The 27,709-nt window shown below is 42.4% G+C and overlaps 1 long non-coding RNA gene across 3 annotated transcripts in view; it reads left to right on the top strand.

The window, feature by feature from the left end:
* LOC123745743 (uncharacterized) overlaps positions 1-27,709 on the top strand; it is a 178,730-nt gene that overhangs the window by 3,798 nt on the left and 147,223 nt on the right. For 2 of the 3 annotated variants that reach the window (XR_011225714.1, XR_011225712.1), the window contains exon 2: positions 21,352-21,552. This is a non-coding gene — a long non-coding RNA (uncharacterized lncRNA). Of the gene's footprint in view, positions 1-18,412; positions 18,676-21,351; positions 21,553-27,709 lie in introns of those variants that run through there. The other variant, XR_011225713.1, reaches the window with a different exon arrangement.

Here is a 27,709-nt window from a genome sequence, read left to right as displayed (position 1 = left end):
GTTACCTTGCTAGGGCCAGATTCACGATTCACTTACGCAAGCACTTACGAACGTGTACATATTTCCTCAATCTTTGACGGCTTTGCTTACATTTATTAAACAGTTTACAAGCATGAAAACTTCCCATTCAACTGTTGTTATTGTTATAAACAGGTCCCTGTTGCTTCGGAGCTCTTTAACTGTTTAATAATTGGAAACAAAGCCGCCAAAGAGTGAGAAAAGATGTACAGGTTCGTAAGTGCTTGCGTAAGTGCTTTCGTGAATCTGGCCCAAGGGCAGGTTCATGGTCGGTTGGTCTGTGCCCCTTTTGTGTACTACAGAAAATGTGGTTTATATGCCAATAGGATAATCTAATGTTTTAGGTCTGCGTGAGAAAAATAAACCAATATTTTAGGTCTGTGTGAAAAAATAAACTAATATTTTAGATCTGTGTGAAAAAAATAAACTAATATTTTAGGTCTGTGTGAAAAAAATAAACTAATATTTTAGGTCTGTGTAAAAAAAATAAACTAATGTTTTAGGTCTCTGTAAAAAAATAAACTAATGTTTTAGGTCTGTGTGAAAAAATAAACTAATGTTTTAGGTCTGTGTGAAAAAATAAACTAATGTTTTAGATCTGTGTGAAAAAATAAACTAATGTTTTAGATCTGTGTGAAAATATAAACTAATATTTTAGGTCTGTGTGAAAAAATAAACTAATGTTTTAGGTCTGTGTGAAAAAATAAACTAATGTTTTAGGTCTGTGTGAAAAAATAAACTAATGTTTTAGATCTGTGTGAAAAAATAAACTAATGTTTTAGGTCTGTGTGAAAAAATAAACTAATATTTTAGGTCTGTGTGAAAAAATAAACTAATGTTTTAGGTCTGTGTGAAAAATAAATAAATAATATTTGCTAAACCGTTTATTACATTGTAGCCTTTTTTTGTTTGAAGATAAATTAATAGTTTGTTATTGTTTTGGGCGATAAATGGTGTTTGTAATGAAAGTATAAGAGCGGTTGATGATCCAGTTATTGTCTTGGGTATTTTAGTAGATGAAGTTTCGTTGTTGGTAACAATAATTACAATAATAATAACAATAACAAAACAATAATAATATTATTAACATTAATAACAATAATAACAATGATAATAACAATAACAACAACAGTAATATATTATATAAAGATGCACAGAGGAGCATGTAACAGAGGCTACTGTGGTAGGTGGTGTAACAGAGGCTACTGTGGTAGGTGGTGTAACAAGAGGCTACTGTGGTAGGTGGTGTAACAGAGGCTACTGTGGTAGGTGGTGTAACAAGAGGCTACTGTGGTAGGTGGTGTAACAAGAGGCTACTGTGGTAGGTGGTGTAACAAGAGACTACTGTGGTAGGTGGTGTAACAGAGGCTACTGTGGTAGGTGGTGTAACAAGAGGCTACTGTGGTAGGTGGTGTAACAAGAGGCTACTGTGGTAGGTGGTGTAACAGAGGCTACTGTGGTAGGTGGTGTAACAGAGGCTACTGTGGTAGGTGGTGTAACAGAGGCTACTGTGGTAGGTGGTGTAACAAGAGGCTACTGTGGTAGGTGGTGTAACAGAGGCTACTGTGGTAGGTGGTGTAACAGAGGCTACTGTGGTAGGTGGTGTAACAGAGGCTACTGTGGTAGGTGGTGTAACTGTATATTATATAAACCTACTAATTACGCCCAGGGTTTTGCCCATAATTTAAAATAATAAGTGCAATTAGTTTTGAATTTATTAGTGCAACACTTTGGCCTTTTCTAGCTCTGAGCCTCAGTTTCAGCACAAGTTTCTTCCAGTTTCCTGTTTCCCCCAGATTCTCCAGGTTCCTGTTTCCCCCAGATTCTCCAGTTTCCTGTTTCCCCCAGATTCTCCAGGTTCCTGTTTCTCACAGTTTCATGTTTCTCCCAGTTTCAGTGCCTCTCCAGCTTGTCCACTCTCTCTGGTAATGTTGTAACGCCACAAACATTTTATAGCAAAGCATTAGAAATGTTTTTCTGATGAATTAATTTTGGCTGGTCACTAATGAGATATCACAATATGCTGGCTCGTGTGTGTGTGTGTATTTACCTAGTTGTATTCACCCAGTAGTGCTTGCGGGGTTTGAGCTCTGGCTCTTTGGTCCCGCCTCTCAACCGTCAATCAACTGGTGTACAGATTCCTGAGCCTACTGGGCTCTATCATATCTACATTTGAACCTGTGTATGGAGTCAGCCTCCACCACATCATTGTGTGTGTGTGTGTTGTTCGTATTGTTCACATATACTCGTGCATGACTTTAAAACTATAGTTGACGTCCAGCCCTGTCTTTCTCTCTCTCTCTCTCTCTCTCTCTCTCTCTCTCTCTCTCTCTCTCTCTCTCTCTCTCTCTCTCTCTCTCTCTCTCTCTCTCTCTCTCTCTCTGCCTTTCCTCTCTCCTTCCATTCGTCCTTCCTGCTCTGTCTTAATTCATCCTTTCCCTCTGTCTTCCCCTCCCTCTCGCCCTTCCTCCTTCTCTCTGTCTCCCCTCCCTCATCCATGTCTGCCTCTCACCCACCAGACGCATCACATTATTGTCCCTCGCCAGTAATTCCGGGTCACACACACGAGCTTTGTCTGACTCGTCAGTTCCCCCGCCCGGAATTATGGGCTCAAGGCGGGAATTACTCCACAATGCGACGCGGAAATACGTAGCAGAATGCGGGGATTAATTACAGATTGTGATCAGATGTGTTATTACCCAGGCCTTGTGTGTGTGTGTGTGTGTGTGTGTGTGTGTGTGTGTGTGTGTGTGTGTGTGTGTGTGTACTCACCTAGTTGTACACAGTGGCTCCTAAATCCTTTACACTCTCCCACAGTGGCTCCAACAGCCGTCACACTCTCCCACAGTAGCTCCAACAGCCGTCACTCTCCCACAGTGGCTCCAACAGCCGTCACACTCTCCCACAGTAGCTCCAACAGCCGTCACTCTCCCACAGTGGCTCCAACAGCCGTCACACTCTCCCACAGTGGCTCCAACAGCCGTCACACTCTCCCACAGTGGCTCAAACAGCCGTTACTCACTCCCACAGTGGCTCAAACTGCCGTTACACACTCCCACAGTGGCTCCAACAGCCGTCACACACTCCCACAGTGGCTCAAACAGCCGTTACACACTCCCACAGTAGCTCCAACAGCCGTCACACACTCCCACAGTGGCTCAAACAGCCGTCACACACTCCCACAGTGGCTCAAACAGCCGTTACACACTCCCACAGTGGCTCAAACAGCCGTTACTCACTCCCACAGTGGCTCAAACTGCCGTTACACACTCCCACAGTGGCTCAAACAGCCGTTACTCACTCCCACAGTGGCTCAAACTGCCGTCACACTCCCACAGTGGCTCCAACAGCCGTCACACTTACATAGTACCCAAGTATTCTTCGCCCTCAGTAAATTAGGAAGTAGAGACCGCAGACAGATGAGGTGTCCTCCTGGGAATCCATTATGGTAATTGAGGTCCGATTGTTACCAAATTACAGATTAAATCGTCGCCTCGTAATTACGCCAAATAAATGTGTGGTTTTGGTGGGAATTTAGAGGAAATTTGCTTGGCGGGAGTTAGTTTAGCAAGATTTTCTTTGGAAAGAGTAGGTATAACTGAAGTAGATTTAGTTTGAAGGGAGTTGGGTTGGCGGAATTTGATTTTTGGCGAGAGACTTTGGCTTTGGCGGGAGATTCAGGTTTTGGCGGGAGACTGGCTTTGGCGGGAGACTTGACTTTGGCGGGAGACTTTGACTTTGGCGTGAGTTTGGAAATAATTTCGTGTGACCGACATGTATAAACGAATGAAAAAAGTAAAAACAAAGGAGAACATTGACACATTGCAAAATAAACCAGAATCTCCGTTTTTAGTAGACTGCAAAATGGCTACTAAACTCTAATCCAGACAGACAGACACAGAGAATGCCTCAGGTTTGAGTCTTTACCCTTTAACAGATTGCAAAACAATGAACAATGTGAAAGTTAATTATTTTTGTACCTGGGTTAATGCAACCGTCAGACCTGCTGCCTTGTGTGGGTGTCCACATGTGTGTACATACCTGCATCAGCTGGCAAGGTCGCCTCCAGCTCCTGGGATCCAGATTTTCTGTAGCACGTTGCGCATTATAATAGCTTTTGACCGTCTTGCTTCTTATCTTTGCAATAGATTAGGACCCCGGAGAGATCTGTTGAGTAGATGTGGATAGGGTTACCTTACCTCGCAATGTAAGGTAACCCTACCCTATCTAAACCACTCAACAGGTAGATGTGGTCCTACAGACCACATCTACATCTACCCAACGGACCTGGGATGCCGCAGACAGCATATAACTAGTCTATAGACCTATTATTGGTTACCTCATTTCCCGCCACTCCTCGCCATTGGCTGCCTCATTTCCCGCCACTCGTTGCCATTGGCTGTCTCATTTCCGGTCACTCGACGGCCATTGGCTGCCTCATTTCCCGCCACTCGTCGTCATTGGCTGCCTTATTTCCCGCCACTCGTCGCCATTGGCTGCATCACTCCCAGAACCTAAGTGGGCAGGAAACAAGTGTAATATGTGTGTTGATGACAGTGTTGTTTCTAATATGGGAGAGTAGTTACCATTGTTGTTAATTGTTTGATTTGTCAGGGAGGTTTATTTATTGAAGGGTAGAGAAAGGGGAGGGAAAAAAAGAAGATTTGCCAAATAAAGTACAGGAAATAACATAGCGAGGACTGAAAGATCTGAACATTTTAATTGTTGTACACTTAAATCCTTCTCTGCCAATCAGAATGAAGGAAGGAACGTATGCTAGATTATAAATGGCTACCTGACGACCTTGGGTACTTTCCTGACACTTAACCTCGAGATTGGAGAGTTTTCTGAAACGTGATTGGTCAGTGGTGGCTGGTCACTTTGACAGAAAGTGGCTTCCTTGGCTTGTCAAGGGGACAAGAAGGGGTCGTTGGCTTGTCAACGGGACAGGAAGCGGACGTTGGCTTGTCAACGGGATAAGAACCGGACGTTGGCTTGTCAAGGGGATAAGAACCGGACGTTGGCTTGTCAAGGGGATAAGAACCGGACGTTGGCTTGTCAAGAGGACAAGAACCGGTATTGTCAAGGGGACAGGAATGACAACTATGTCACCTTCACTATGGCAACTGCGTGGCTTCTATTCGTGTGCCACAAGTTAGTGCGGACTGCGCTCTCCCAAAGGTCACACGTAACGTCTTTAAAAATGTATAAAAAATAACTTTGGTTTACAAATGTGTTGTAAGTGAGCATTCAGAAAGGTGCATTAATTAAACAGGAGCTTCGGTGGCATGCATGAACTAACATTTAGTCAGTGTTAATGAGGGCTAACTCGTCTGTAAGAGGACGGGCTGAAGGGGGACTTAAGTCCTGGAGGCTGTCGTAAGACCTGAAGGCTGTCGTAAGACCTGAAGGCTGTATTAAGACCTGGTAGCGGAAACCTACGCACGCATTGCTCTTCCTTTCACAGGATTTAATTTATTTCCAATTTTCTTCAGCCTTTTCACCAAAACTGGCGAGTTTCTGTCGGTTTCTTGCGGGAGATTTAGAAGTTGTCCGCAAGATTAGTATTGTGTTCCTTTGGACTCCTTGAATTCAGACACTTAAACGGACTCCATTCTTGTAGCGGTGGTTTTTCTTGGGCAGCCTAGAGGGAAGAGCCTCGCTCCTTCACACATTCATCTTCATTCATCTTCCTCATCACCACTCGTCTCACCATGATGAGTCAGCTGGGTCACTCATCGTCGTGTGAATAAAGTTTCTGAGTAGCTAGTTAATGTTATTATTTGTTGCTTTAGCCAATCATTTCAGTTCTAATGTAGTTTACACACACACTCAAATATATATATATATATATATATATATATATATATATATATATATATATATATATATATATAAGAGCGAGGGGTGACATCAGAGCGGCCCCTACTCCCCTACTTGACATTCATAGCTTTTGGCAGAATTCATCATTATTCACAAATAGATCATTTTTGACTGGAAATGTAAAGGCTGATCCTGTGTCACCTGAAAATATTTGGCCGGCAGAAGGGAGGTGGATGTTTGTTTGTTTGTTCGTCTTCACGAGCTTACAATTGCAAGCTTTAGCTCTTAAGCCCCGCCTTTTTAGCAGCTGGTGTTTACAATTGTGTCTTGTCTATCCTCTTATCTCGATTTCATCCATTTTCCTTATTTATTTACTCTCTCTTCTAGCCTCTTACTGCTTCTAGGAGCCTTTTAGGGATCTTCCAGGAGCCTTTTAGGGATCTTCCAGGAGCCTTTTAGGGATCTTCCAGGAGCCTTTTTGGGACCTTCCAGGAGCCTTTTAGGGATCTTCCAGGAGCCTTTTAGGGATCTTCCAGGAGCCTTTTAGGGACCTTCCAGGAGCCTTTTAGGGACTTTCCAGGAGCCTTTTAGCGATCTTCCAGGAGCCTTTTAGGGACCTTCCAGGAGCCTTTTAGCGATCTTCCAGGAATCTTTTAGGGATTTTCCAGGAGTCTTCCAGGGATCTTCCTGGAATCCACAGCAGTGCCATTAGCGAAGCCAGGAGATGGAATTCGGTCACATCTACCCCGGGTCCTCATGCCACTCATCCAGACGTAACTCAGTCACTCATTCAGGCGTAACTCACGTCACATCTCCCTTCTTTTCCCCCTCTATTTATTCCTTCTTGTCTTTCAATACCTCTTTTTTTACGTCCATTATTATCTTTTTGTTTGTGCTTCCTTCTCTTCTCTAGCTCTCTTATCTCCCATTCTCTCTAGAGACTCCTACTCATATCCCATCCTCTCGGTAATCAGGATCAAGTCTGACTTCAAACAGCTTTTAAAGACAATCTCATAAGGTTCTCAGACTTCGATAAAAGTCTTCTCTCCGGGGCTCCGTGAGTGCAAAGTCTTGCAGGGCGTAAAACATGGCACCGCAGCTTAATATTCCTGTGGTGTTTGTTGTGGTGTGTTGCTGTTGTGTTGTGTGTGGTGTGAGTTGTGTTGTGTGTGGTGTGAGTTGTGTTGTGTGTGTGTGTGTGTGTTGTGTGTGTGTGTGTGTGTATTCACCTACTTGTATTCACCTAGTAGTGTTTGCGGGGGTTGAGCTTTAGCTCTTTGGTCCCGCCTCTCAACCGTCAATCAACTGGTGTACAGATTGTGTGTGTACTCACCTAGTTGTATCTGCAGGATCGAGCATTGACTCTTGGATCCCGCCTTTCGAGCATCGGTTGTTTACAGCAATGACTCCTGTCATTGCTGTAAACAACCGATGTGTGTGTGTGTGTGTGTGTGTGTGTGTGTGTGTATGTGCATACCTGGAGCTTACCTGTAGAGGGTTTCGGGAGTTCTTCTACTCAATTGTGAGAGTTTTCTTGACGTTGTGAAACGTTAGACGGACGGGCTGTTTAATGAGAAACTAAATTGTTGTGGAAGTGAATTGTCTTCAACCTCTTGTAGTTAGGGCGCTATAAGACCTATACTTCCTGCTCTCCACACGGCTTCCCGAGCCTTACGGCAGCCTCACGGCAGCCTCACGAACAGTAAGTTACCCATACAAAATAAAAATAGTGTGTTAGAGAGCTTTACTGTTAAAAAAGTCGGAGTAAATCAACTTTAAGGCATGCCTTCCCGGGCGAGGCATTAATTAACAGTGACAGGTGACCATTATAACACCTAAATTGCCAATAAAACGACCCGTTGTTGTCGAACGTGATTAGTTTCGCCTTGTTTTGCAAGCGGTGTTTTGTATTGGATTTATGAGAGCTTATACTGTGTTGTCTTGGGGCAACACACAGACTTCCCCCCGGGGCGTGGGTGTTGCTGCTCATGCCTCAGAGCATTTCTGGGGGTGACGATGTTGACCCTGGGGATGGGGGAGGGGGGGGGGGGCTCTGTATCCAGCACAAGTGGCCTCTCCTAACCTACCAGAGGACCCAAAACAGAAAACGGGCCGGTACGTCACTTTCGCTAGCTGATTCTATTTTCTAGAACGACGATTGTTGACCTTAGATAACGCATACGGGCGAAATGCGACGTTCTTTGTAGGAGGACAGGTTGTGGTGTACTACTTGCGTGTGTACACATGCGCGCGCACACACACACACACACACACACACACACACACACACACACACACACACACACACACACACACACACACACACACACACACACACACACACATGGTCTTCAGCCTCCAGCATAAACACAGGAGCTGTTATGGTCCGTTGAGCCACTGAAGCATAACTCAGACTCTGGGTTCACTCGCCGTGTTCCACTGCTTGTTTGTCTCTCTCTCTCTGTATCTGTCTGACTCTCTTCCTCTCTCTCCCGCTCTCTCTCCTCTCCCTCCCGCTCTCTCCTCTCCCTCCCGCTCTCTCCTCTCTCTCCCGTCCTCTCACAAGGCTTCACCTGAGCGTCTGGGCCTGCACATGATGGGGACGCGGTGAAGCCGCCGGTAGGGGGCAGCACGGCGGCCGCCATAAACTACCCGCCTCCGGTGGCAACAATCAGTCAGTGCTGCCATACTCCGGTGATGGCAACAGGCCCGGGAAGCTAAGGAATGGCACCCAAAACACACTCCATGATGAACAAATCCATAAGGGCCGTGATGAGGATTCGAACCTACGTCCGAGATCGAACTAACACTCCAAGATGCTGAGAAACTTGGCGGTGAAACGAGTCTACAAAAAGTGGCTGATTCTCGGGAATTAATGTTAAAAGATCCTAGAGGAATGCAAAATTGACAGTCGATATCTTATATTCCTGCATCTTAACTGTTAGGAAACTTTAATTATACACTACTGGATGTAAAAGTTTACTTGTGATGGCTAAGGGTACAGACTCCAGAATGTTGAGGATTAGCCATTGGTAAGTATTTTATCCTGCATCCAGTGACTCAGGGTTCAGCATGGTGGGGATTATCCATTGGTAAATGTTAATCCACCATTCAAGACTATAGATATAGATTGGAACTATTTTTGTCCCCCTTTTGAATAAAATTCCATTACGGGTGTAAATTAATTTAAATATAACACTTCTGGAAAGAAATAGTGGAATTTGGAAATATTTGACTCATTTCCATGAACTTTTGGCAGTTCAGAATAAAGACTGGACACCAACTGATGAGAAATCTTTAAATCTATTTAGTCATTTTTAGATTAAGAATTAAAGACTTCTAGATAACAGCACATGTGACATAAGGGAACAGTTTGTCTTCAAAAATTAACATAAATATTTTGTATCATTCAATTAACCCTCATTGTCTTCTTACTAAAGACTTAAGACTTCGTAAACAGAATTACGGGCTATTCATGCCCGTGCCATCTCTTGGGCGACTTAATTTCTATCAGTCAGTATACGGAACAGTCATTTGAGAGAATGACCTAAGGCACTGCTCCTGTGCCAGGTAAGTCCACTACGGGCTCACCATAGCCCGTGCTACTTGCCCCGCTCCTGTGCCAGGTAAGTCCACTACGGCTCACCATAGCTCGTGCTACTTGCACCGCTCCTGTGCCAGGTAAGTCCACTACGGGCTCACCATAGCCTGTCCTACTTGCACCGCTCCTGTGCCAGGTAAGTCCACTACGGGCTCACCATAGCCCGTGCTACTTGCCCCGCTCCTGTGCCAGGTAAGTCCACTACGGCTCACCATAGCTCGTGCTGCTTGCCCCGCTCCTGTGCCAGGTATGTCACGGGCTCACCATAGCCCGTGCTACTTGGAACGTGTTCCGAGTAGCTGAATCTATAACAACACAACAGAGAATGACATAGAATGGCATGATTATTGGGTTGTTAATACGCTGAAGACCAGTGGTCCTACGAGACCCATAATCACCACAGTCGGCTCCATTCTACATAAATGATCAAAAGGTTAGGTGGTTAATGTTTTAAACCGGCCGGCTGTTACAATATGTCCACCAAACACCAGGAGTCATCATGATGTGATATATGCTTCACAGGTCCTGTGACACACCGGTGTATATAGGCTAGTTACAGCCCCGCTTCTGTGCTGGGAAAGTCCACTACGGGCTCACCATAGACCGTGCTACTTGCACCGCTCCTGTGCCAGGTAAGTCCACTACGGGCTCACCATAGACCGTGCTACTTGCCACTGCTCCTGTGCCAGATAAGTCCACTACGGGGCTCACCATAGCCCGTGCTACTTGCCACTGTTCCTGTCTGTGCCAGGTAAGTTCACTACGGACTCACCATAGCCCGTGCTACTTGCTACTGCTCCTGTGCCAGGTAAGTTCACTACGGGCTCACCATAGACCGTGCTACTTGAAACTATTTTTTTCCCAGTCGCTGAATCTAAAACAACAACAAAATAAGCTAGTAATGATCGTACTGTTTACCAAAGTGCTTCAAGGTGATTTACTAACTTTCGTCTGTAATGAACGGCTAAAATATAACCTCTCATTGTGCACATCTACTACATACATCTACCGCTATCAACATCTACCAATGTGAACATCAACCAACACACACACATCTGGTGATGTGGTGGAGGCTGACTCCATACACAGTTCCAAATGTAGACATGATAGAGTCCAGTAGGCTCAGGAACCTGTACACCAGTTGACTGACAGTTGAGAGGCAGGACCAAAGAGCCAAAGCTCAACCCCCCGTAAGCACAACTAGATAAGTACATCTACTACCGTGTACAACCACCATCACCAACATGAACCATACATTAAAGCCTCCAAACACCCAAATATAACCGACGCAATTACTCAAAAAAACATTTGCAGCAGCCTATGGAACGTCCCCGGCGTCAGTATCACATAATTTGTGTAGGGAATACTGAGCAACAGAGGTACTTATATATAATATTCCTCCCAGAGCACATCAAATGAGCCGGGTGAGGTGGCGGAGCATCACAGCAAGAGTTAAACACTGCTTCAGGCAAATAGGGTGCTGGGATTTATTTATAAAAAAGGATTATCAGACACAGGTTTACATACGCGGGGAAATCTCAATATCGCGATTTATGAGAAAGTCTTTGGAGCCGCGGGGGGAGTAGAGTCCCCCCTCCAAAGGAGTTGAGTCCTTTGGAGTCGAACCAGAGTTCCGAATTTGACTCCAACCAGCCACACACCATCACCAACTTCTCTAGCTCCACCATAATCACCACCACCATCTCCAGCACCACAACCACCATCACCACAACCATTTCTACCTCCATTACCACCATCACACTCTCTACCTGCACCACCACCATCCCCACCATCTCCAGCACCACCTTCGCTATGAAACATGTACAGGGAAAGGCTCCCTAAGGCTAAATATTCAACTAATGTCTTTTTAATGAAGCCGTTCAAGATAATAGAGCAGCCGAAAGAGTTTTTAATCATCCGGATTGCTCCGTCTCGTCCGCGAACGGTTTGTTGGCAAGATTCATTGCATAATTTCGTCAGTATCCACGCCTGTCGGATTCCGCGGCCGGCTGGGCTTTTTTTTTAACTGAAAGCCGATTTACTTTTTTGTAAGAGCGCTTGTTTGTGTTTGACATTGACTTAATAGATGGTGACGTTGACTTAAATATGATAGACAACGCGATAAATATAATTAATATTGATGGTGTATTGTGTGTTAGAAAAGCGAGTACACAGCCTAGGATCAGTAGGGAAGGAGAGGGAACTATGAGGGTGAAAGCGCCAAGCCATTAGGACACACACACACACACACACACACACACACACACACACACACACACACACACACACACACACACACACACACACACACACACACACACACACACACACATGTGATGTGGTGGAGGCTCACTCCATACACAGTTTCAAGTGTAGATATGACAGAGCCCGATAGGCTCAGGAATCTGTACACCTGTTGATTGACGGTTGAGAGGCGGGACCAAAGAGCCAGAGCTCAACCCCCGCAAACACAACTAGGTGAATACACACACACACACTCTCTCTCTCTCTCTCAATTGGAAGGGGTCAGGATAAGGATTTGGGATGGGACGGGGGGAAGGAATGGTGTCTAACCACTTGTGTGTGTGTGTGTGTGTGTGTGTGTGTGTGTGTGTGTGTGTGTGTGTGTGTGTGTGTGTGTGTGTGTGTGTGTGTGTGTGTGTGTGTGTGTGGGATGTTCTGGTAGATCATCCTACATCCTCCTGAAGGGTAATTATACTTTAAACTTGTTTAGCTGGCAGCTCCCTCAGGTAATCGGCTTACGGCCCCCACGTGGAGGTGTAGAAGGGGCTCCCTGTGTGTCCCGGCTCAGGTAAAATGGTTCTCCACACCTGGAGAATGGTATAACACACACACACGCGCTTCAGGTGTGGAGGAGAAGGTGTGGAGTGGTGGAGTTGATGAGTGTGGATGCGTGGGCGGACGCGGTGTTGAAGCGAATGGGTCCAACGAAGACAAACACAATTGCAGATATTAGTCAGGGCTTGTGAGAGGTTTCCACTCTCTCTCTCTCTCTCTCTTGCTTTATCCCGTTTCATCTGTCTCCCACACACCACCATCATTACCCTGCTCTCTCGGCGGCCACAACATATAGTGCCACTTCCCACTAACAAGGTGCCTGACTCGACCCCTTGGCACTGGAGACACCACTGACAAATGAGCCACGCAGGCCGCCATCGAGGAGGCCAACAGGACACAAGAGGAAGTCAACATTTGAACTGACATGGTCGTGGGGGAGCCGCGTGCTGTAGCTACCCCCTTTGAATTCTCCTTCTTTCACACACACACACACACACACACACACACACACACACACACACACACACACACACACACACACACACACACACACACACACAGAGGGACGTTAGTGATGACCAAGTAATAATACCTTGCCTTAAAATTTAATACAGCGTAATAAAGGAAGTAATATAAATTAACCAGGGAACTGTATTATTAAGATCATTACTAATGGCTACTCCGGTGGTAGCATTCTAGGAGCAGGGAGGGGACGAGGTCCTGTGATGAGTCCTGTGATGAGTGGTCCTGTGATGAGTCCTGTGATGAGTGTTCCTGTGATGAGTCCCGTGATGAGTGGTCCTGTGATGAGTCCCGTGATGAGTGGTCCTGTGATGAGTGTTCTGATGTCTCATTTTTGTGATCATCATGCAGTATATTTTTTAAACTCCCATGAACCCCAAGGCCTTTGGAGTCTGGAGGCTGCATTCGTCTTCTACCTGGAAGGATACATATCCAGGCTGGTGATACATGGAAGGATACATATCCAGGCTGGTGATACATGGAAGGATACATATCCAGGCTGGTGATACATGGAAGGATACATATCCAGGCTGGTGATACATGGAAGGATACATATCCAGGCTGGTGACAGGCGGCCGCGTAGGTGGCAGCACTGAGCATGTTGGGTGTGTCATCCTTTGCATGTGTCCCCACCAGTGAGGGGCTCCGGGACACATACAACAATATCTATATTTGTATATCTGATTCTGTGATCTGCCATTTCCCCTAAGCTGCCTACCCCTGAAGCTGTCTACCCCTGAAGCTGTCTCCTCGTGCTGTCTATTGAAGCTGCATTTAGTCTATTTTCTCTTGTTATCACTACCCCGGGAGAAAGGGAACCGGTCGGCCGAGCGGACAGCACACTGGACTTGTGATCCTGTGGTCCCGGGTTCGATCCCGGGCGCCGGCGAGAAACAATGGGCAGAGTTTCTTTCACCCTATGCCCCTGTTACCTAGCAGTAAAATAGGTACCTAGGTGTTAGTCAGCTGTCACGGGTTGCTTCCTGGGGGTGGAGGCCTGGTCGAGGACCGGGCCGCGGGGACACTAAAGCCCCGAAATCTTCTCAAGATAACCCCATCTTGGTGGTGATGGTGTGGGCTCACACCCTCCCCGTACCATAACAACACAACCAGCGATACCAACAAGGCTCTCCGTGGATTCTACACACGAGGCCTGGTCGAGGACCGGGCCGCGGGGACACTAAAAAGCCCCGAAATCATCTCAAGATAACCATCTCAAGATAACCACCGGGGGGGGGGGGGAGAACAAAGGCTGCTGGACCCGTCTCTGTCCTGCAGCTGCTGCTTCCCTGCTGAGGCACAGAAAACTCTGCTGTTTCACTGTTGCGACGCAGACAACTCAGCTGCTCTTGCCCTACGCTATATGAGGGGTCAATAGTGTGTGAGTGTCAAAGAGCTGGCTACGTGATGCTAAACCTCTCCATCTCACAGGATGGTTGGTCATACAGGGCCATGTGTTCAGTAGCCTGCACTGGCAGACTCTGGGAGCACTATGAGGATATCTTCAAGAACACGAGAGGTAATAAAGTAATTGTAAAGCTCCAGGTACCTCATGCCAACATGTTTAAATGGTCTGATAACTGTGCATTTGGTGATGTAGTGTGGGAGATCATGTCCCAGCACAGAGTTTGCACCTGGTGTGCTCAGGATTGGGAGATCCGTCACCTGTCAAATGTAGCCCAGTAGGCTCAGGACAGAGCCCAGTAGGCTCAGGACAGAGCCCAGTAGGCTCAGAACAGAGCCCAGTAGGCTCAGGACAGAGCCCAGTAGGCTCAGAACAGAGCCCAGTAGGCTCAGGACAGAGCCCAGTAGGCTCAGGACAGAGCCCAGTAGGCTCAGAACAGAGCCCAGTAGGCTCAGGACAGAGCCCAGTAGGCTCAGGAATCTGTATACCAGTTGATTGACAGTTGAAAGGCGGGACCAAAGAGCCAGAGCTCAACCCCCGCAAGCATAACTAGGTGAGTACAGTCTGGGGGACGTTTTGTGCTGCCCATAAACATAGGTTTCACATCTGAACAAATCATAGCTTTTTTATACTGGTGCTTTCAGGTCGTTGGGAGTTAGTAATTTCCTTCCTATCAGACCTGGGTGTTTGGAACAATATAGTCCCCCCTTCACACAGTAGTGAACATAAACCACTGTAATTAGTGTAATCAGTGCAATTATATTAAATAATTTAATTATATTAACCTTATATTAAATATCTAAGACACCTCTTGTGACTTCTGGGTCATAAAAATGCAACTGTTTTTGTCTAAGCAGTAACGTTCAAATCCCCGCAGCCTAAGAAGGGGCGCAGAAAACGTTACAGATTTTTCGCGGGCTCACCATAGCCCGTGCTACTTGGAACTTTTCGTTCCAGGTAGCGAATCTTAACCAACCAACCGTTACAGATTTTATTCTTCAGTTGGATTGGTCAGCCCGGTAGAAGGAGAGGGCTTTGTAGCCTTATCCTCAGGTGCTCACAATCCTCCCTGTACTCACAATACTCCCTGTACTCACAATCCTCCATATAGTCACAATCCTCGCAGTACTCACAAGGCTCTGAACGCTCACAATACTTTGATGCTCAAGGTGGTCATAATCTTTATTCAATTATAATGATCGTGAAATATATTGACATTATATCAATAAGGTCATAGATAAGATAAAATCAATAAGGTTCTCAATAACCAAAAAAGTTATAAATATATATGAACGATAAAACAAAAGACAGTCGCATTCTTCAGGTATGAAGGTCCAATCCGGATCATAAGGGCGCCTTGCCTCAGCGCCTATAACTTTTATTTCGTCAGTAAGGACTCATTTTGTGGGTTTTATTGCTTTTTAATGTTACCTGTCACATAACAGCGATCACAATCCCATGTTTTACCTAATAAAGACCATTAAATCACTCTCTTTTGTATGAAATAATTATATTTTATGTCGTTAATATAAGAGGCTTGTTTAGGTCTAGATTTAGATGGCTGATGCTTTTATGGCTTATTGTTTTAAATGGTGTTAAATTCTTTTGAATCCTCGTTATCCGCCACTTTGTTATTAATGCCTTTCAAATGGTACAATTTCATAATGTTTAATATAGATACAATAAAATCAATATTAAATTATTATAACTTTCAATGTTAACCTTCTAGATTATCTGTATTCTCTAATACATCCACTATATCTCTTGTTATACTGTTTAAATTGCTATGGTAAACTGCTTATATCTATGTCAGTTTATAATATAAAATGTTACATTGTTTATATATCATGTTAAACTTGTCAGATTTTATACTAAATGTGTCATGATAATTGTTTATGTAAGGTCTATAGGTCTTAGCTCAGTGAAGAGCCATCTGTTACATGGGCTGTTCTTGTGTTCAAGTTCTCTGAAACACTGCCTGTTCTTGTGTGGTTGTTTAAGTTCCCTAATACAGTACGTAGCCTAGTGGTGACATCGTCTGTTATTCATACATCCATTGTTTAATTCTTTATCCTTCACCATGTATAGTTCTAATTGCTAGGTATTGTATTCCCGTTAACTGAGTTATATAATCCATGTTTAATTAATCTATTTTGTAATCGCTAATTACTCGAGTTCCTAACTCTCACACACAACCCAAATTCCCGACACTTGAGTCAGATACAGCCTAAATTCCAGACAAATTCCCGAATTTGAGCCAGATACAAATTCCCCAAGACACACGCCACGCGAGTTAGAAATATGGACTCTTTAAGCTCATAACTCACAACAGGTGCTCACCTAAACAAGCATTCAGATCGACACTCAGCCCGGAAGGTACTTATAATCTCTCGTGAGAATTCCAAAATGCATTTGTCAGGGGGGGGGTTGTAAACGCATTAATGACCTCAGTTCGCGTAGCCTACTATGACATCCGCCCGCCATCTTTGTCACTGGCGGCTCTCTTCCACACATCTGCCTCTAGTTTTCACACATTTGTGTGTTAAAACACCCGTCTCTAAACTGTCCCATACACCTGGTCTCCCACGCACTTGTCCTTCCACATACCTGCGCCCAACTCATCCAACACCTAGATTCTCTGTGTCTGAAAAAATTCACCATTTGTTTATTTTTGTATTTTTGGGCTGAGCAGAGCGTCGTGAAAATTGTTTTCCATATCCCGGGCCTTAGTTAAATCCTCTTTTCGTGTTAGTTTATATATATATATATATATATATATATATATATATATATATATATATATATATATATATACATATATATATATATATATATATATATATATATATATATATATATATATATATATATATATATATTATTAAGCGGAAAATCCACAGAGAAATATGAAATGAGGTGAACGTTTCGGCTTTGTTAAAGCCTTTGTCAACACCAGACTGACTTGAGTCAGTCTGGTGTTGACAAAGGCTTTAACAAAGCCGAAACGTTCACCTCATTTCATATTTCTCTGTGGATTTTCCGCATAAAATGATCAGTGTTTTGTGATCGTCAATTGCATATATATTATTAAATATGACCGAAAAAGAAACACTTTTTCGGTCATATTTAATAATATATGTCTACAGGAAAGACTGCTACCAAAATATACTAATATATATATATATATATATATATATATATATATATATATATATATATATATATATATATATATATATATATATATATATACATTTATTAACACAGTGCCATGTCATTAAATCGTAAAATATGATATCTAAGCTTGTTCTTACTATATGTAAGAACAAGCTTAGTTTCCACTAAGAACAATAACTTTAGAACAAGGCAAGTTAGTTATAATCATATATGCGCTTCACTAGGCTAACATTATTGGAGAATTGGCATAGCAGCCAGACACTAATCTGTAATACTGGCAACTAAATACACATTGCCATTATTAACAATGGCAACACACTGTCAATCATTACTCACTCAGTTAAAAATACATGCATATATGAAATTAATTTCATGAAAACACTGATATCGCAAAAAGTAGTTTACGCAGAAATAATTGCTTTATTCTCACGCATTTCATCACCAAATCGGTGAAAATACACACATACACTATAATACAAAAATACTCTGTAACGAGTTTTGAAAATATTACAGGAAGAGAATACAGCTATTGCCTTTGTGCGGAAACATAGCCTAGTTTGAAACCTAATATACATAAAAACCTTGACACCTCAGTACATATTACACTATAACTGGGTCTGTACATATTAGTGTTTGATTTATATTTACGTCAATTAACATCGATAATCTTTTACCTGTGTTCAGTAGATATGTACCAAGTCACTTGTGTTTTTTTCTGAAATTCCGAGGTGGCGCAGTAGGCTGCGTGGGGAGACGAGGACACCTCCCAACCCTCACTACTGATCCCACAGGTGCTTTCCTACCGTCGTTGGCTTCTTATACCTTTGAGGTTATTTTACACCTCTTCTACGGGTAGTTGGTGTCCGGCTCGGATCATTGAAACAAATGGTAAGTCATCTCCACTGAATTATGAATACGACCACAGGCTTAGGTATTTACATACCGGGATACTTAGCGTGAAGAATACCATATGTCGCAAAACTTCCACGTCCACATGATGCTTTGCTGAATTCCGGGATGACCGAGAAACGAGTCTTCCACGGTCACATCGCCCGAGTCATCGACCAGTCACACCGCCCGAGTCATCGACCAGTCACACCGCACAAGTCATCGACCAGTCACACCGCCCGAGTCATCGACCAGTCACACCGCCCGAGTCATCGACCAGTCACACCGCACAAGTCATCGACCAGTCACACCACACAAGTCATCGACTAGTCACATCGTCACCTGTCCTCAGGGCGAGTACCTACGCTTCCCTGGAGTAAGACTAAGCAACGTTGCTCGGACCAATGGCGGCCAGACCGGCTCACGCGTCGTGATGTCACAGGTGGGGGTTAGAAATAGCCTAAGCTACTCTATCGCTTTGGGACGTATTTTTTCTTAAGTCTCAATAAACATACTTGAACTTTTTTTTTTTTTTTTTTTGAGATATATACAAGAGTTGTTACATTCTTGTACAGCCACTAGTACGCGTAGCGTTTCGGGCAGGTCCCTGGAATACGATCCCCTGCCGCGAAGAATCGTTTTTTCATCCAAGTACACATTTTACTGTTGCGTTAAACAGAGGCTACAGTTAAGGAATTGCGCCCAGTAAATCCTCCCCGGCCAGGATACGAACCCATGACATAGCGCTCGCGGAACGCCAGGCGAGTGTCTTACCACTACACAACGGAGAACTTGATGTCACAGGTCCCCTCCCATCGCTTATATCAGGTCATGTGATCTGTAGGGAATCACAGAATTACATCAAACCTAATATTAACTTAAGTATATTGTAAACATCCTTAGTTACATGAAAAGAGCATCATGTAACTACATGAAGCTCCTGGTACTCTTTGTTATATGTCTGTGTGTGTGTGTGTGCTTCGGCTCTTGGGCCCCCAACTCTAGTTTATTGCTTACCTCCCTTCCCTTCCAAAATCTTATTTTTATTGTTAAAGTTATTGCGGCAATTTGTCTTCGTTACTTAATAATTTTTTTCACACATTCACTACTCTTATGCTAAATTTACATTACTTAAGTTTAGGTTCAGTATTTTTTACACAGTGATCATGTCTTCTTTGGTTTTTCTCTTTACGTCTCACAACTGATGACGTCCTAACACTTCTCGAACAAGTGCTTAACTGACCTTTGTTCGAACCACAACGCTGTAAATGCTTCACTCACGTACTACTAATACAAATAATCGCCAACCGAACCTAAACACCTAACCTAACTAATGCCAAAATATGCACAGCATGCTAATATATAACAATATTAATTTATATTTGAGAAAATTCATATTTTGAATAAACAGCATGTTAAAATTGTTGAATGCGTCTGAGGACGGGAGGTCTGGTGACGGGGTTTGTGTTTTGCTTACCTAAGCAAACACAGGTTACATACATTGTACACATGTGTTGCCTCCGTCGCAGACTGGTACGTGTCTGGTGTTCCGTCTCCCCTTTACATGTTCATCACACGGAGTATGTCGAGGGTTGAACTCCAAGAAGCCGTGTGTTAGGCTGCTTATGTATCCTGCTCAAGTCCTCTTGCATGATTATGAAGTCAACACCTGTCTCAGTCTCTCCTCAGCCTTCCCCTCACGTTCTTTACTATCCCCTCTCGCTTGAACCCCCCTTCCCAGTATCCCCTTCCCTTAGATACCTCTACCCCCTAAGTCTCCCCCTGAGATATCCCCCACCTCCCCTCCCCTGAGACACCTCCCTCCTCCCCCCACCGTATACCCTTCACCCCCACTCTGGTTTTCAATTCCTGGCTGCCATTATCCCAAATTAGCCAAGGGGGCGCGACAGCGGAATCTGCTCTCCTTAGTGTTGGTGACGGTGAACATGGGCCTGAACGAGGCAGTTCCTCACTCGTGCGCGCCTTATCATGTCACAGTAGCCTTCATTACACCTTATTATCTCCTGTTACATTCTTATTTATCACAACATTATTAAGGCGTAGGGGCCATTTTTGTGATAATAGTGAATGATTAATAGGGAATGTTATTTGACAGTTGTTAAGAGAGAAGGGAGAGGGGGCCGTGAGAGAGAAGGGAAAGAGGAAAGAAGGATGAAATAAGGATATGGAAGGGGAGAATGTGATAAGAGGGGAAAAGAAAAGGGGAAGGAAGAGAGAGTAGAGAAAGCGGGAAGGTAAAGGGGGAAGAAGATGTAAGGGAGGGAGGAGTGAAGGCCGGGAGATAGGATAGGTAAGAGGTTGAGAGAACCTACAGAGAGAAGAGAAGAAAGGGAGATTAAAATGGAATGAGTAAGGGAGAAAGCAGAGCGAGAGGTGTAGGGGAGGTAGAGCTCTAGCTCTTCGTGCCCCGCCTACTGGCCTTGTTGTACCTGTTGCATCATAATCTAACTATTCTGACTTTTGAATTCCTTGTCGAATTTGGCCTTAAAACTGCGGATGAAGCTTCCACAACTTTTTAGTGCATTCCACTTGTTGACTACTCGTACAGGGTACGAGTATTTCCATATATTTCTTTGACTCATTTGATTTTCTAGATCCTACTTATATCCTCTCTTTCTACTTTCTCTCACTCTAAGTCTGTCCTTTTTTACCTTATAAATTCCCCTCAATATCTTGTATGTTACAATCATGTCTTCCCCCTATTTCTTCTTTCTTCCATGGATGAGAGGCCTAGTTCCCTTAACATATGAGAATAACTTGTTACTCTTCTGGCACTAATCTTAGTGCAATCCTCTTTTATTTTTCAGTTTGGCAGAGTTACACTGTTTCTGGAGACAGTGTTTTAATTATATCTACTCCCAAATCTTGTTCATTTCCTGACTTTCGTTGTTGCCTTCCCATTATGGTGAATACAATTATAATGATCTCTTACGATATCTCATCCGTAACCGGGTTCTTTTGTACTCTGGTCCTTCAAGTCCAGAGAACCATAACTCCAGTGGTAATGTAATGGCATGCTTAAGGGTAGAGAAATGAAAAGGAAACATAAATATTCGCTTAGTATTATTAATTAACCACAATTTAAATCTTTACACAGTGTGGACACGTGGAAAAAACGAGCTAGCGTGCGAGCCATCATGTCAACACACCCCTCGGCACGTCAACCTAACTCTCACGTACTTAACGATTTTATCACAAGAGTCCTCCATTCCTGCGGGACCGAGGGAAGGGGGAACTCGTGGCACTCACAGGAGGAAGCGCAGAAGTAGAGAGAAGACTCAGAACCCCTGGGAGCGAGGTAAGACTAGATGCAGCGAGCTTCCTTAGCGGAGCGTGCTGCTGTCTCCAGAGGTAACCTCTACATGACAACTTTAAATATTTATACTTTGCATTATATATAAACTCATACTTTCTGTCATGGCTCGGCAGCCATAGTTGTTAGTACGCGTAAGTTACATTTATAAAGAGTAATGCTGACTAAACTACACACTAGAAATTGAAGAGACGACGACGTTTCGACTTGATAATCGACTTGACAGTGGTCCAGGACGGACCGAAACGTCGTCGTCTCTTCAATTTCTGGTGTGTATGGTTTGGTCAACATTTTTTAGCCACGTTATTGTGAAATGCAGAGCTTGCAGAGCTTAAGTGAGTATGAATGGGCATGGAGTTCACTATTATCCACAGGATAGGTATGGAGTCCACTACCACCCACAGGATGGGTATGGTGCCCACTACCACCCACAGGATGGGTATGGTGCCCACTACCACCCACAGGATGGGTATGGTGCCCACTACCACCCACAGGATGGGTATGGTGCCCACTACCACCCACAGGATGGGTATGCAGCCCACTACCACCCACAGGATGAGTATGGTGCCCACTACCACCCTAAGAATGGGTATAGGATGTATAATAAATAAACTACACCAAAATAATAATGATAATAACAATAATTGCATCATTGGAAGTACTAGCACTAATATTACTAGTAATACTGATGCTTCTCCTGAAAATAACAACAGCAAGAATAATTATAAATAATATATAAACAAAATTAAGGTAAATGGAGTCACCAAACTTACCGTATCACGTGGTGTCGCAATGGCCGCTAAGCCCCGCCCACGTCCGCCTCCAACACTTGTCAAACACTTACTCTTAAACACCTGCCCTCAACCCTCTCCCCTTTAAACACCTGCTATCAAACTATTTATCGAAATTCAACGAGTTTTGCCCATTCTTGATACAAGTTTTAATCTGTTAATGGAACGATATGACACGGTTAGCCTAAAAATGTTTTACGTATTCAAACGAAAATACCTGCATTCAAACATTGAATACCTGACATATTCTTTCTTTCACTGCGTGTCTCACCCCTAGATCAGACTACTTCCCTCACCAGGTAGACAAATAGATGTGTGTGGCAATCTTTACCAGTTGTTCTAAGCCCTTCTGCTAACACCTTGATCATATAAAGGCATTTGCAATGTCTTGGGGAGCTTCTTGCTGGGATTGCATAGCCATCTCAAGGTCCCCAGAGGATCAAGTCATCGAGTGTACAGCTTAGGGATAAGCTGCACCAAAGGTAGTTTTTCATTAAAATGCATTAAACGAGATGGAGAGTGATATATATATATATATATATATATATATATATATATATATATATATATATATATATATATATACATATATATATATATGTATATATATATATATATATATACATATATATATATATATATATATATATATATATATATATATATATGTATATATATATATATATATATATATATATATATATATATATATGTATATATATAAACAATTTTATAAATTGATAAATATACCAGTATATTGGATTGTTTTTTTAATGTGTGTGATTTTTTTGTATTATTATTTTCTACCACAGACGTGGCCACACATTTACAATGCTAACTAGCATATATACATTTTCTTCTGTCCTCCATGGACAGGGCGAGAGATTTGTCAAACATACAGTTCAGGGATTTATTGAACAACCACAGAAGGTGATCCTAGTGCTTTTAAAATGTTAGGCTAAGCTACATACGTAAATACATAGATACATAGATTTATGAATGCATTAATGTGAATTTATAATGGTGAAATGCAATTCTGATCAGCTTTATACTTTATACACATACATACACACACACATACATACATACACATACATACATACACACACACATACATACATGTGTGTGAGTGTGTGTGCGTGCGTGCGTGTAAATCACAAAGAAACTAACACGTGATCAATAATGTGAAAATGTGTGACCACGAAGGGAAATCTAACAAGAAATGACTTGAGCCATTTCGTGTTATTTGTTACATCTTCATAAGTACAATTAATGCAACACAATTCTTAAATATATAAGCAGGGAAACGGAAGGTGACATGTCAGGTGAAAGCCAATGTCTTTGAGAAAATTTGTTCTAGGAAAGAAGATTGAAGACTAGGAAACTACAAGAGGAACCTGCAGATAGCCTACTGACCAATCAATACCCGTGAGCCATATCCATAATGGAAGGGTTGTCTATTAATCAACACGCTGGGATCGTTTTTTAATTGATCCATTAAAAATGGATCCAGATTTGTTATTGAAGACCTCTCCCAATCAATTGGTGAGAAAGCTATTCATTTGTCAGGAAATTCTCACCAAAATGATTGGGGAAGGGCTTCCTCAGTAACAAACTGTAAAAGTATTTTTAATAGAAAATGTTTTTAATTCGAACACAAAACATTTTCACTTTGCAATTTGATCTTCACAGGCATCGATCTCTATTTCCTTCAGCGTCCTCGGAGGAGAGTTCTTTAATGTATGCGTCAGACTCAGTCTTCATTATCGAACCCAAACTCTGGCCTAAATCACAGTTAAGTTAATCAGATCGATAGCCTGAAGCTTTGTGGCTCCCCAGACCGGAGCGCAGTCTAACCCGCTTCAAAACACTAGTACCTTTTTTTTTTGGTTGCCGGATATTTCGCCAAAATTTGTTGCTGCAGGCTTGGGCTTACAGCCTATTACCCTCTGGAGGGTTATTAAAGCCTCCACAATAGCTTTACGGATCAACCAGTAAGAATATTTTATTCTTAAACATAATTCTGAAGTGAAATTCGCAGTATATACACATACCGAGATATTAGGGTATAATACTAAGGGGTGTCAGGCCAAAGACCGGGCCGCGGGGACATTGATTTCCGGAACAATCAACAGATGCCTAACTCCCAAGTACCTGTTTACTGTTAGGTGAATAGATGCATCAGGTGAAAGGAAACGTATCCAATAATTTATATTCCACCCGTGGCTCGAACCCAGAATACTCAGTTGTGAGTCGAGAACGTAGCCACTGTACTACAAGCATACTTAAGGCTTATCTCGTAAAATAAAACACAGCGTGAGATAAAGAAGAAAACCATTCACAAAGTAGTTCCCAAACTGCAGTCTTCATTAAAGTCAAAGGTTATTCAGAGTGTATTTTTATATATGTCATTACGTTAGTATTGAGTATAAGTTAGAAATTCTATATTATATCCTGTTATTAAGCGCATAATGTGGTAGGTGTTGACGTGTGTATTGATACACCTTGGCGGAGGGGTCGAGGTTGCCAAGTCAGGCGGTCATAACATTTCTCAGCTGACACCAACGTTGTCAGTTTGGGCTACAAATAGCGAATTGGGCTACTTTTGAGAGCCCCGCGCTCCCAAATTTTTAATTTCGCTACTTGCTACTTTTTGGGCTAATTTAAAAGCAAGATGTGCTAATTTGGGCTATTAATGTTAAGAATGTACGATTGCGAGTTACATGAAAGTAACTAAGCTATAAATAATTGTAATTAATAATAATTGTATATATTAATTAATACTAAATAATATTATTTAATAAATTAGTCCCAATTCAGTGCAGAGTTTTCTTCCAAGCACAGAAACTTGTAAATATAAATACAAGATAATAGATAGATCGAGAATAATAGACAACTTTCAAATATTGCACCAAGTAATGGCGAGAGGAAAAAACTAGACAGTATACATTACATTTGAAATTAAATATGGATGAATGGTAATAAATTGGTGTATGTTCGTATGTATACCAGACAAAGTCCATTTAATGGCAGAATTAAGCCATTTTGTGTAAAAACTTTTATATCTCATATTATTAATTATAACAGTAATCGAAAAAAGTCATAGTTTGTATATACAAGAGATGAAACAGAGAGCCGTGAGCTAGATCGATGTGCTGAGTCCATAAGGAGGCCGAGCTTCCAGAAATACCTTCCTGTGATTAGCTGTTGCGGGGAATACCAACACTCTTTTATGAATAAAATTTAAACTAAGAAATAGGTCCTTGTGCACAACAACAAGGTTGTTGTGAAAAAGAACGACAATTTCTGTTTTACACCTGACAGAAATCTCCATCTAACTGAATAATTTACTCGAATAAGAGGGCAGAGCAGCGTATCATTATTTGTGTCAAGGCAACCCCCAATAATAACGTCACAAGTTTGGTAGCCATGCAGCCCATTTTTATATAACATTGTTATATCCTGCAATATTTAATTATCACTTTATTAACACTTTAAATAATTAACACTTCCCTTTTTGGGGTAAATTAAAGTTAAAGCAGAATTCCATAAGCAGGACTGGTGGGCTGAACTAAGATGATTTACTAAGTGGATGGCACCTATAGCTGATCGCTTCCTGTGATTGGCTGTTGTGTGAATGTCAACAAAGAATATCTACCAATGATATGCCATTTATTATGTACCCCATACATCTTGTGGGCGGAGCTTGGAACTTCGTACCCGAGCACAACAACCCGCCTTATGGGTTGCTGTTTGGCTATTTATAGTGCGTTGGAAAAAAAAGAGATGGCGTTAGTTGTATTTTGTGGGGTAATTTGTTATAGGTGTAATTTGATGTCAACAGATGGCGTAAGCTGTATCTTATGGCCACTGTTCACCAGCCAGTTGATAGTGATCTTACTGAAGCGACCATACGAGTCATAAATACTCATCCTCCGCCCAAGTAAAACAGAAACAAGCATCACTTAGTGGGCCAGCCAGAGGCTTAGGGCCCGCGCAGGATTATCCCTGCTAAAAAGAAAAAAAAAAGTTGATAGTGTTCTTATCTGCCGACAGATGACATCAGCTGTATTATATTTATTTTAATAATATTATTACATTTATAATAATGTATTATTATTACTTTAAACACTGAGCTATACGTCTGGTAGCTTTATAATAAGGTTTTATACCATGCTGGTATTAGGTAACGAATTCTGCAATTACTTTTTTTATCTACTGTTGAGGATATGTAAGACAAATGTAAGGTTTTGAGGCTAAGTAACGAAGATAGTTACAAGATACGAGCCGGATGGTGTTGAGATTGCAAAAGGGATTATGATAAGAACTTAAGCCAAAAAATCAATGCATAAATGTTCGCAAATATGAGACTGGGATTTATTTCTCGAAAAGTTAGCAATAAAATACGCTTTCTAGTTCTTTATTTTTGAAATTAAGACCAGGGATTCTGTCTAACGAAGCTGTAAGCTAAAACACCGTTATCCTATAATGTTCATCTGTAGCTTGACCCTAAATACTCGTTTATTAAAAGAATATATTGTTAGAGTTCATTAGGAATCAATTTGGCAGTCTCCGTGGTGTAGTGATAAGACACTCGCCTGGCGTTCCGCGAGCGCTATGTCATGGGTTCGTATCCTGGCCGGGGAGGATTTACTGGGCGCAATTCCTTAACTGTAGCCTCTGTTTAACGCAACAGTAAAATGTGTACTTGTATGAAAAAACGATTCTTCGCGGCAGGAGATCATATTCCAGGGACCATAGGATTAAGAACTTGCCCGAAACGCTACGCGTACTAGTGGCTGTACAAGAATGTAACAACTCTTGTATATATCTCAAAAAAAAAAAAAAACTTTGTTGAATTCAGAGTTTCCAACAAATACCTTCCTGTGATTGGCTGTTGCGGGGAATGCCAACGCTTATATGAATAAAATGCAAAATAAGAAATACGTCCTTTTGCTCAATAACCTTGTTGTTGTTGTACAAAAGAACAACAATTTCTGTTTTATACAAGACAGAAATTTCCATCTAACTGAATAATGTAGACCAATAAGAGGACGGAGGCATATTGTATCGCCGATATTATTTGTGTGAGGCAACACCCTCTGATGACGTCACAAGTCAGGTAGCCAGCCCATGTTTCTGTAACACTCGTTACGTCCTGCAGTATTTAATTATCACTATATTAATACTTTTAAATACTTAACATTTCACTTTTTAGGTAGATTAAAGTTGAAGCAGAATGTCATAAGCAAGGATGGTGTGCTAAATAAATATGATTTATTAAGTGGATGGAGCCTTTAGCTGAGCCCTTCCTGTGATTGGCTGTTGTGTGAATGTCAACAAAGAATATC

This window comes from Procambarus clarkii, chromosome 88 (genome assembly GCF_040958095.1).
Source record: "Procambarus clarkii isolate CNS0578487 chromosome 88, FALCON_Pclarkii_2.0, whole genome shotgun sequence".
NCBI classification, from domain to species: Eukaryota; Metazoa; Arthropoda; class Malacostraca; order Decapoda; family Cambaridae; genus Procambarus; species Procambarus clarkii.
The sequence above is the reverse complement of the archived record's forward strand: the minus strand, read 5'-3'. Positions and strand labels throughout refer to the sequence as shown.